Source organism: Balaenoptera acutorostrata, chromosome 6, assembly GCF_949987535.1.
Source record: "Balaenoptera acutorostrata chromosome 6, mBalAcu1.1, whole genome shotgun sequence".
Classification (NCBI taxonomy): Eukaryota; Metazoa; Chordata; class Mammalia; order Artiodactyla; family Balaenopteridae; genus Balaenoptera; species Balaenoptera acutorostrata.
The window spans coordinates 31990227-32002271 of record NC_080069.1 but is presented as its reverse complement, the minus strand read 5'-3'; positions in this window follow the sequence as shown (position 1 = coordinate 32002271).

The following is a 12045-nucleotide window of genomic DNA, read 5'->3' as shown; positions in this document are numbered from 1 at the left end:
TACATCCTGAGTCTCAATACCTTTTTGCCTTTGAATGGAGGGACCCTGACACCCTAGAGGCTACCCAATATACGTGAACAGTGCTTCCTCAGCGATTTGGGACAGCCCCCATCTTTTGGAAACACGTTAGCAAGGGAACTGAGGGAACTGAGCCTTGAGAAGGGAACTCTGCTGCAATATGTTGATGATTTATTGATAAGTAGTGAGACCGAACAAGATTCAGATCAAAATACCATTAGGGTCCTAAATTTTCTGGCAGAAAGGCGATATAAAGTCTCTCCAACAAAGGCTCAGATCTCACAGCAGTGGGTTCAATATTTAGGATTTGTTTTGACCCCAGGGGCACAAGCCCTGGCCATAGATCAAAAAACAGCAATTAGTGCATTACCATCTCCAACCGCAAAGAGGCAACTTCGAGGCTTTCTCAGGATGGCTGTGTTCTGTTGTGTCCGGATTCCAAATTATGGCCTTATAGCAAAACCCCTATATGAGGCTCTAAAGGGAGAAGTAAGAGAACCCCTTCAGTGGAATAAGGACCACCAGTGGGCCTTTGAGACTCTAAGGACTGAATTAAGTAGAGCACCAGCACTGGAGCTTCCAAATTTGGACCAACCCTTTACCCTATACATTCACGAGAAGTCAGGGATAGCACTAGGAGTCCTGACCCAAAAGCTGGGACCAGATCAGAGAACAGGGGCCTACTTTTCAGAACAGCTGGACTCAGTGGCCCTGGGACGGCCCAGCTGCCTGCGGGCAGGAGCAGCCACAGCCCTGTTAGGTAATGGGTCTTCCAAGCTCACCCTGGGGCAACATTTAGATGTGTTAACCTCTCATCAGGTACAATCTGTGCTGGAAGTCAGAGGACATTGGTTGACTGGAGGAAGGTTAACAAAATAACAGGCCCTCCTAATGGACACCCCCAACATTACCTTAAAGGTGTGCCAAACCCCAAACCCATCAACTCTGCTTCCAGTGGTCAAGAGTGGAGACCTATTGCGTCAGTGTATAGAGACCATAGAACAAACTTACTCCAGTAGGTCTGATCTTCTAGATGAGCCTCTAGACAGCCCTGAGGTCGAATGGTTTACTGATGGGAGCAGTTTTGTAGAAATGGTAAACTGAAAGGTGGTGTATGCCATAGTTAGCCTAGATGAAGTCATAGAAGCCAAGGCCCTGCCACCCCAGACATCAGCCCAAAAGGCTGAACCAATTGCCTTAACGAGAGTTTGCAATTAGGGAAGGATAAGAAATTAAATATTTTTACTGACTTTAAGTATGGGTTCCATGTGTTCCATGCTTATGCTGCCATTTGGAAAGAAAGAGGAATGGTAATCGCTAGAAGTTCCCCCCAAAACATAAAGATTTGATTTTGACTCTTTTAGAAACAGCACAGCTCCCGACCTAGGTAGCAGTAGTCCACTGTAGGGGCCATCACAGGGAGGGGCCTTTTGTTAGCCAAGGGAACAGCAAAGCTGATCAAATTGCAAAACAGACAGCTCGATTGCAGGAACCTGAACAAGTTATGGCCCTAGTGATTGGCCCCCTGAACTCCCTAGCTCCCCCACTATTCCCCACAGGAACAAGAAAATTCTGAGAAATGGAGCTATGAGCAAGGAAGCACAGGCTGGTATAGAAAGGAGGATAGGGTGCTAATCCCTGAAGCCCAACAATGGAAACTCACTAAGAGCTTACATGATGCCACCCACTATGGGAGGGGTGCACTATGGGACTTGATGCAAAAGGCTTTTTCAGGGAAGGAGCTTAAAAGAACAATCAAACAAGTAATGCTTGCCTGGAATTTATGTGCCCCTAATAACCCACAGACCTATCTACTCCCCACTTCGTTACTCAGGCCAATTCAATGCCGGGGGACATGCCTGAGGGAAGACTGGCAGTGAGATTTCACGCAAATGCCCTCACGATCAGGATATAAATACCTTCTGGTGTCTGTTGATACTTTCACAGGATGGGTTGAAGCCTTCCCCACCCGATCTGAAAAGGCCATGGAAGTGTGTAAGTCCCTTTTAAAAGAAATAATTCCTCAGTTTGGATTTCCAAAGTCCCTCCAGAGTGATAACGGGCCCTCTTTTATAGCCAAAATCACACAGGGGCTCACAACGGCCCTAGGGATAAACTACAAGCCACTTCTTGGCACCCTCAGTCTTCAGGGAAGGTAGAGAAAATGAACAGTACTTTAAAGAAAACTTTAGTGGCATTTCCCTGGTGGTCCAGTGGTTGAGACTCCTTGCTCCCAATGCAGCAGGCCTGGGTTCAATCCCTGGTTGGGGAACTAGATCCCGCATGCCACATCTAAGAGATTCCCGCATGCCGCAAAACTCAAGATCCTGCATGCCACAGCAAAGATCCCATAGGCAGCAACTAAGACCCAGCACAGCCAAATAAATAAGTAAATAAATAAATCTTTTTTAAAAAATAAAGAAAACCTTAGCAAAGGTCTGCCAAGAAACTCATGAACCCTGGACCAACTTGCTTCCTATTGTACTCTTCAGGGTCTGTGTAGCCCCCAGGAGTGGTCTGAGGCTTAGCCCATTTGAAATGACCTATGGGAGGTCTTTTCTTACTACTGATGTTCTATCAGATGAGGAAGTGAACCAGACCCTGAGATATATTATTAATCTAGAACAAGTTCAGAAGGCAATCCAGGATTATGCTCACAAGGCACTGTCAGCTCCCACTAAAGATATAGAGGAAGGAGCAGTTCCTTCACAAATAAACCCTGGGGACTAAGTTCTTCTTAAAACATGGAAAGGGGGGGTGCCCCAAAGACCAACAATTGCCAAGATGAAAGGGCCCTTATAAAGTAATTTTAGCCACCCCTACTGCTGTCAAACTTCAAGGGATATATATCTAGTTGCGTATATTTGTCCAGACTAAAGTTTTACCTCCAGAAACCCCACAGGTCACAACCGAAGAACAATACACCTCTGAGTCAGTGGAAAATCTGAGATACCTATTCAAAAGATAGGCACCATCGACAGGTAAGTAAAATGATGTAGTGGGTTGGACTCCTATTTGAAGCCTTAACAAGACTTGGAACCTCTCTTTTTTCCTTGGCTGATGCGGTTCTTGACAATTGTCTGGCTTTTGTCTTGCAGAACAAGATGGAGCTTGTGTGATAACTAATACTTCCTGCTGCACTTGGTTAACTAATACTTCCTGTTACACATGGATCAATGTGACAGGACAGGTAACAGTTAATATTAAGGAAATATACACCCAGGCAGAGTGGCTTCACAATTTCAACAGGGGCGATATTGCCTCCACTGTCTGGTCAACAGTTAAAAAAGAAGAAGAAGAAAGAAAGAAGCCCTCCCAAAGTTAACCTGGTTCCTTCCCTTTCCAGACCCTTTAGTGGCTATTGTTGTTCTTTCTAGCCCTTGTCTGTTTAACTTTTTGGTTAAGTTTGTGTCTTCTGGGCTCTAACAGTTTGAAGTAAGACTCATGAGGGCTCAAGGAATTCAGCCCATTCCAGTGGAGAGTGGCCCAGCTCCCTACAGGTCGTTGGAACAGTCAGCAAGGGATTTCTATACCTCTAGGGTAGGCTAGGGTCTGCAGACCCTGGCCAGCAGGAAGAAGTTTCAAAAGAAGAGACCTTTGGCCCCTCACCCCTTAAGAATAAGGGTGTAGAGTCTCTCAGAGGGAAATGAGACAGGCTGGGACCTGGGACCCTTTGCAGCAGTGCTGCAGTGTTTGCATCTGGACAAACATTTCCTCAAGCCAAAAAATACAAAGAAACTATAAGGGACTAAAAATAACTGCGTGCATGCTCAGTTGGGACAAATTATGGACAAAAAATACAAAAAGACCAAAAAAGCCCAAATGCCACTTCTGAAGAGCCAGGAGAAAAAACAGGGGGTTGGGAGCAAAAACAGGGTACTGTGCATGCCCCCTGCACACAACATCACAAAGGGGTGGGCAAACCACCTAAGCCACCCCTCTGGCCCAACCCCTGGACACACCCTTACCCTCACCCCCATATAAGGAACCAGCTCACCCCCCCCTCAGGGAGCAGGTTAACAAGGGAAACTGTTGTTTGTTCTGGCTCCCCCCTTGCTGCAGCAGGGGCTCCAATAAAGCCTTGCTTGAATTTCTTGTCTGGCCTCTTATCATTTCCTATTGATTAAGGAGGGCAAGAACCCTGGTCGGTAACACTTTCACTTCTCTACTTCTTTCTTTTCCACTATATACATTTTTTTATTGTGCCCTACTAATTCCTTTGTTGATTTTGTAGCTGTATTTTTAGTTACTTACATAGTGGTTGCTGTATTAGTTGGGGTTCTCCAGAGAAACCGAACCAATAGGAATCAGGAGAGAGGGAGAGAAGAGGGAGAGAGAGAGATTGATTTTTATTATGAGGGGTTGACTCACATGATTATGGAGACTGAGAAGTCCCATGATCTGCCATCTGCAAGCTGGAGACCCAGGAAAACCAGTGGTATAATTTCAGCCTGAGTCTGAAGGTCTAAGAACCAGGGGAGGCAATGGTGTAAATCCCAGTCTAGGGGCAGAAGAAGACCAATGTCCCAACTCAACCAGGCAAATAAGAAAGAAAAAAAGGCAAATTCTTCCTTCTTCTGCCTTTTGTTCTATTCAGGCCCTCAACAGGTTGGATGATGCTCACCCACCCTGGGGAGGGCAGTCTACTGAGTCCACTGATTCAAATGCTGATTTCATGCAGAAACACCCTCACAGACACACCCAGAAATAATGTTTAATCTGGGCACCCTGTAGTGCAGTAAAATTGACACAAAGATTAACCATCATAGTTGCTATAATCATTACAATGTGCATCTTAATTTACCCGAATCTACTTTAGATTATTAAGTTTGGTAATAGAGAAACTCATCCAATATAGTTCCATTAACTTTCCCTCCTTTGTGCTGTTATTGTCATTTTTATTACATCTCTATGATATATCATCAATACAATATTTTAATTTAAACTTTATACATTCTTTAACCTTTTTAATTCAGTTAGTAGAGGATAGGGAAATATATTTATGCAGTCTTTTACAGTTACCCTTATATTTACCATTTCCTTACTCTTTATTTCCTCCTGTAAATTTGATTTAGCATCCTATATCCTTTTCTTTCATCTGGAAAGACTCTCTTTAGTATTTCTTATAAGGCAAGATTGCTAGCAATGAATTATCTCAGTCTTTGTTAATCTGAAAATACCCTTATTTCAACTTCATTTTGAAGGATAGTTTGACTGGGTATGGAATTCTTGGTTGACAGATTTTTCCTTTTAGCACTTTGAGTATTTTATCTCACTGTCCTCCATTTTTTTTTTTTTTTCTAATGAGAAGCCAGTTATTAATTGGAAGGTTGTTCCTTTATGTAAGATAAGTCCTTTTTCTCCTGCTTTCAAGATTCTCTCTTGGTCTTTATCTTTGATTTGATATGTCCAGATACAGATTTCTTTGACCCTACTTGGTGTATATTGGGTCTCTTGAATTTTAGATTAATTTTTTTAACATCTTTATTGGAGCATAATTGCTTTACAATGTTTTGTTAGTTTCTGCTATATAAAAAATTGAATCAGCTATATGTATACATATATCCCCATATCCCCTCCCTCTTGTGCCTCCTTCTCACTCTCCCTATCTCACCCCTCTAGGTGGTCACAAAGCACCTAGCTGATCTCCCTGTGCTATGCAGCTGCTTCCCACTAGCTATCTATTTTACATTTGGTAGTGTATATATGTCCGTGCTACTCTCTCACTTCATCCCAGCGTACCCTTCCCACCCCGTGTCCTCAAGTCCATTCTCTATGTCTGTGTCATTATTCCTGTCCTGCTCGTAAGTTCATCAGAACCATTTTTTTTTTTTGGATTCCATATATATGTGTTAGCATACAATGTTTGTTTTTCTCTTTCTGACTTACTTCACTCTGTATGACAGACTCTAGGTCCATTCACCTCTCAGAAATAACTCAATTTCATTTCTTTTTTATAGCTGAGTAATATTCCATTGTGTATATGTGCCACATCTTCTTTATGCATTCACCTGTCGATGGACAATTAGGTTGCTTCCATGTCCTGGCTATTGTAAATAGTGCTACAATGAACATTGTGGTACATGTCTCTTTTTGAATTACAGTTTTCTTAGGGTATGTGCCCAGTAGTGGAATTGCTGGGTCATGTGGTAGTTCTATTTTTAGTTTTTTAAGGAATCTCCATACTGTTCTCCATAGTGGCTGTATCAATTTACATTCCCACCAACAGTGCAAGAGGGTTCCCTTTTCTCCACACCCTCTCCAGCATTTATTGTTTGTAGATTTTTTGATGATGGCTATTCTGACCAGTGTGAGGTGATGCCTCATTGTGGTTTTATTATATTATTATTTTTCATCAAATTTGAAAAAATTTTGGCTATTGTTTCTTAAAATTTTTTTTACCCATTTCTTCCTCTGCTTTCCTTCTGGGATTCCCATTATGCATATATTAATATGTCTGATGACTCTCTGAGAGTCTGTTCATTTTTGTTCATTTATTTCTCTTTCTATTTTTCAGATTGGATAATTCCTAGTAATCTATCTTCAAGTTCACTTATTCTTCCTTCTGTCATCTTGAATCTTCTGTTGAAATTAGTGAATTTAAAAATTTTCATTTTTGAAGCCTTCAACTACAGACTTTCTACTTGGTTCTTTTTTAAAATAATTGCTATCCTTTTATTAATATTTTCTATTCAGTGGGTCATTACCATCATACTTTTCTTAAATTTTTTAAACATGGTTCCCTTCTCTCTTTTTTTAGACATATTTATAATAGATGTTTTCAAGTTTTAGCCTGCTAAATCCAATATCTAGAGCCCATGCAGTTTCTATTTTATGGGTTTCAATTTCTTGTCTCCTAATGTTTTCTGTTGAAAATTAAGCATTTTAGAAAAAATATTACAGCAATTCTGTATTCTGATATGCCTCCTCCTACCTCTCAGATTTGTGGCTGTTTCTTCTTTTCAAAAATATACCTAAATTAATTATATGATATCTGTCTCCCTGCTGATGTCTCTGTTCAGATTTTTAATTTTTAAAATTCTTATTTTTAGGTAACCCTATCTTTTTAGGGGTTAACCCTGTGTCAGCATAGCTTAGCAGTCAATTGAAAACGTTTACACTAAAACCCTTTCCATCAGTAAGGTTTCCATCCTTTCCCAATGTATCTGTATGTGGGCTGCAGAATGTATTCAGAATTCAAGTTTGCTAGCTTTTGCTAGTCTTTCTAGCTTTTATTTTCTATTGGACACCACCCTGTCTCCCCCATGCCTGCACATAAGCTTACATTCAGCCAGGAATGTGTCGATAGCTAAGGTTGTCTCCAATTTTTTCCCAGCATGTATGCAGCCTGACACATGTGTTCACACATCCAGACCACCAAGGACATGTGGGAGTTTATTATGGCCCACTCTAGTGGTCTCATTTTGGGGATTTTTCTGTTAAATTTTTGGTTAGTCTGCCAGTCTGCTGTTAACCTCAACTAAGATCATGACTTCATACTACCTGCAATGTTGCCATTCCTCATTGGTTTCCACCAAAATTGCTTTCTGACAATGACCAAAGGTATTGGGTATCTAGAGTTCTGTTCCAAATCAAGTCAGACCTCTTCAGCAGTAAACTTCTGATTTTCACAGCTTGCCCCACCCTGGCAGAACTACTGTTGCTCATGGAACCAGGGAAGGGGGTGTTGGTAAGAACTGACACAGGCAATAATGCCACAGACTCCCACTGTTATTGCTCAAGGTTTAGTAGGGGTTTTTTTGGTTATTTTTGTTTTACTTCAATAAGCACTTCTCAATTTACTGATACCATAGTCAGTTTTTAGAGTCCTGGAATTGTTGCTTTTGATAATTTTGTCCAGTTTTATCATTGCTTTTCAGGAAGAGGATTTGATAAGCTCCGCATGCCATTATTCTAGAAATATCACCAATATTTCTTTCCAATAAACAAAACAAAAAACTATCAAGAGTGAATATGTTTACATACCCAAATACAGTGCTTTTTACTTCCTGGAATAATTAAAGTCTTCTGTACGCAATTCCAATTAATTTCCATCCTTTAAATATAACTTGTGTGGGCATGATCTGGCCAGTTTACCTCAGCCAACACAAAAAGAAATCACTGCAACCATAACCAATTATTTGTCTGAATAAGTTCATTGAAAGTAAGATGCTCTGGGGAGGACACCATCTGATCACTACAGCACAGTCCTGTTTTTGTGCACCACACTCCTTGCTCTAGCACTCTTTTACCCTTTCAGTATTTAACTCTCTTTTTCTTACATAACAACATATATATATATGTTTAAATTAATGGTGTGGTTTTGTCTCCTGATTATATTCTGAATGACATAAGATGAGAGAAAGGTAAGTGTATGGGAGGAAATTTATTTCTAGTTACCATGGGCATGTCTGTTGACACATGGAGCTGACTGGAATCAAGTTGGAAAGAAAGTTAAATTGAGTAAGATTTTTGTCAGAGTCATATTATTAAAAGAGGTCATCAACCTGTGCTAAAAAAATTAAAAAGCATTTATTCTGAGACATAAAACAATCCTTGTGCCCCAACCACCTATGTGCAGGAAATTGGCTGAGAAATCTCATTACTCCAAGAAGCATAAAGATATATTACCTGATACCTTTTTAAGAAGTGGCCAAAGATAATGGATATCATCAAAAAGTCTATAAATAATAAATGCTAGAGAGGATGGGGAGAAAAGGGAATTGTACACTGTAGATGGGAATGTAAATTGGTGCAGCCACTATAGAAAAGAGTATGGAGTTTCCTTAAAAACTAAAAATAGAACTACAAACGATCCAGCAATTCAACTCCTAGGTATATATCCAGAAAAAATGAAAATTCTAATTCAAAAAGACACATGCACCCCAATGTTCATAGCAGCACTATTTACAGTAACCAAGACATAGAAGCAACTCAAGTGCCCATCAACAAAAGATTGGAGATTTTTGAGAAGATGGTGGAAGAGTAAGATGCAGAGATCACCTTCCTCCCCACAGATACATCAGAAATACATCTACACGTGGAACTGCTCCTATAGAACACCCACTGAACGCTGGCAGAAGACCTCAGACCTCCCCAAAGGCAAGAAACTCCCCACGTACCTGGGTAGGGCAAAAGAAAAAAAGAAAAAACAGAGACAAAAGAATAGGGACGGGACCTGCACCAGTGGGAGGGAGCTGTGAAGGAGGAAAGGTTTCCACACACTAGAAGCCCCTTCGCGGGCGGAGACTGCGGGTGTTGGAGGGGGGAAGCTTCAGAGCCACGGAGGAGAGCACAGCAACAGGGGTGCAGAGGGCAAAGCGGAGAGATTCCCGCACAGAGGATCGGTGCCGACCAGCACTCACCAGCCCGAGAGGCTTGTCTGTTCACCTGCCGGGGCGGGCGGGGGCTGGGAGCTGAGGCTCGGGCTTCGGTGGGATCCCAGGGAGAGGACTGGGGTTGGCAGCGTGAACACAGCCTGAAGGGGTTAGCGCACCACAGCTAGCCGGGAGGGAGTCCGGGAAAAGTCTGGAGCTGCCGAAGAGACAAGAGACTTTTTCTTGCCCCTTTGTTTCCTGGTGCGCTAGGAGAGGGGATTAAGAGCGCTGCTTAAAGGAGCTCCAGAGACGGGCGCGAGCCGCGGCTATCAGCGCGGACCCCAGAGACGGGCATGAGACGCTAAGGCTGCTGCTGCCGCCACCAAGAAGCCTGTGTGTGGGCACAGGTCACTATCCCCACCTCCCCTCCCGGGAGCCTGTGCAGCTCGCCACTGCCAGGGTCCCGTGATCCAGCGACAACTTCCCCGGGAGAACGCACGGCGCGCCGCAGGCTGGAGCAACGTCACGCTGGCCTCTGCCGCCGCAGGTTCGCCCGCATCTGTACCCCTCCCTCCCCCCGGGCCTGAGTGAGCCAGAGCCACCAAGTCAGCTGCTCCTTTAACCCTGTCCGGTCTGAGCGAAGAACAGACGTCCTCAGGTGACCTACACACAGAGGCGGGTCCAGATCCAAAGCTGAATCCCAGGAGCTGTGTGAACAAAGAAGAGAAGGGGAAATCTCTCCCAGCAGCCTCAGGAGAAGCGGATGAAATCTCCACAGTCAACTTGATGTACCCTGCATCTGTGGAATACCTGAATAGACAACGAATCATCCCAAATTGAGGTGGTGGACTTTGGGAGCAAGATAGATTATTTTCTCCCCTTTTCCTCTTTTTGTGAGTGTGTATGTGTATGCTTCTGTGTTAGATTTTGTCTGTATAGCTTTGCTTTAACCATTTGTCCTAGGGTTCTGTCCATCTGGTTTTTTTTTTTTTTTTTTGGTTTTTTTTTTTTTACTTTAAAAAATTTGTTTTAATAATATTTTTTTATTTTAATAACTTTATTTTATTTTATCTTACTTTATTTTATTTTACCCTCTTTCTTTCTTTCTTTCTTTCTATTTTTTTCTCCCTTTTATTCTGAGCCATGTGGAGGACAGGCTCTTGGTGCTCCAGCCAGGTGTCAGGGCTGTGCCACTGAGGTGGGAAAGCCAACTTCAGGACACTGATCCACAAGAGACCTTCCAGCTCCATGTAATAACAAACGATGAAAATCTCCCAGAGATCTCCATCTCAACACCAAGACCCAGCTTCACTCAACGACCAGCAAGCTACAGTGCTGGACACCCTATGCCAAAATACTAGCAAGACAGGAACACAGCCCCATCCATGAGCAGAGAGGCTGTCTAAAACCATAATAAGGCCACAGACACCCCAAAACACCACCAGATGTGGACCTGCCCACCAGAAAGACAAGATCCAGCCTCATCCACCAGAACACAGGCACTACTCCCCTCCACCAGGAAACCTACAAAACCCACTGAATCAACCTTAGCCACTGGGGACAGACACCAAAAAAAACGGGAACTAGGAACCTGCAACCTGGGAAAAGGAGTCCCCAAACACAGTAAGATCAGCAAAATGAAAAGACAGAAAAACACACAGCAGATGAAGGAGCAAGGTAAAAACACACCAGACCTAACAAATGAAGAGGACATAGGCAGGCTACCTGAAAAAGAATTCAGAATAATGATAGTAAAGATGATCCAAAATCTTGGAAATAGAATACAGAAAATGTAAGAAACATTTAACAAGGACCTAGAAGGACTAAAGAGGAAACAAGCAATGATGAACAACACAATAAATGAAATTAAAAATACGCTAGAAGGGATCAATAGCAGAATAGCTGAGGCAGAAGAACAAATAAGTGACCTGGAAGATAAAATAGTGGAAATAACTACTGCAGAGCAGCATAAAGAAAAAAGAATGAAAAGACCTGAGGACAGTCTCAGAGACCTCTGGGACAACTTTAAACGCACCAACATTCGAATTACAGGGGTCCCAGAAGAAGAAGAGAAGAAGAAAGGCACTGAGAAAATATTTGAAGAGATTATATTTGAAAACTTCCCTAATATAGGAAAGGAAATAGTTAATCACGTCCAGGAAGCACAGAGAGTCCCAAACAGGATAAATCCAAGGAGAAACACTCCAAGACACATATTAATCAAACTATCAAAAATTAAATACAAAGAAAACATATTAAAAGCAGCAAGGGAAAAACAACAAATAACACACAAGGGAATCCCCATAAGGTTAACAGCTGATTTTTCAGCAGAAACTCTGCAAGCCAGAAGGGAGTGGCAGGACATATTTAAAGTGATGAAGGAGAAAAACCTACAACCAAGATTACCCAGCAAGTATCTCATTCAGATTTGATGGAGAAATTAAAACCTTTACAGACAAGCAAAAGCTGAGAGAGTTCAGCACCACCAAACCAGCTTTACAACAAATGCTAAAGGAACTTCTCTAGGCAAGAAACACAAGAGAAGGAAAACACCTACAATAACAAACCCAAAACAATTAAGAAAATGGGAATAGGAACATACATATCGATAATCACCTTAAATGTAAATGGATTAAATGCTCCCACCAAAAGACACAGACTGGCTGAATGGATACAAAAACAAAACCCGTATATATGCTGTCTACAAGAG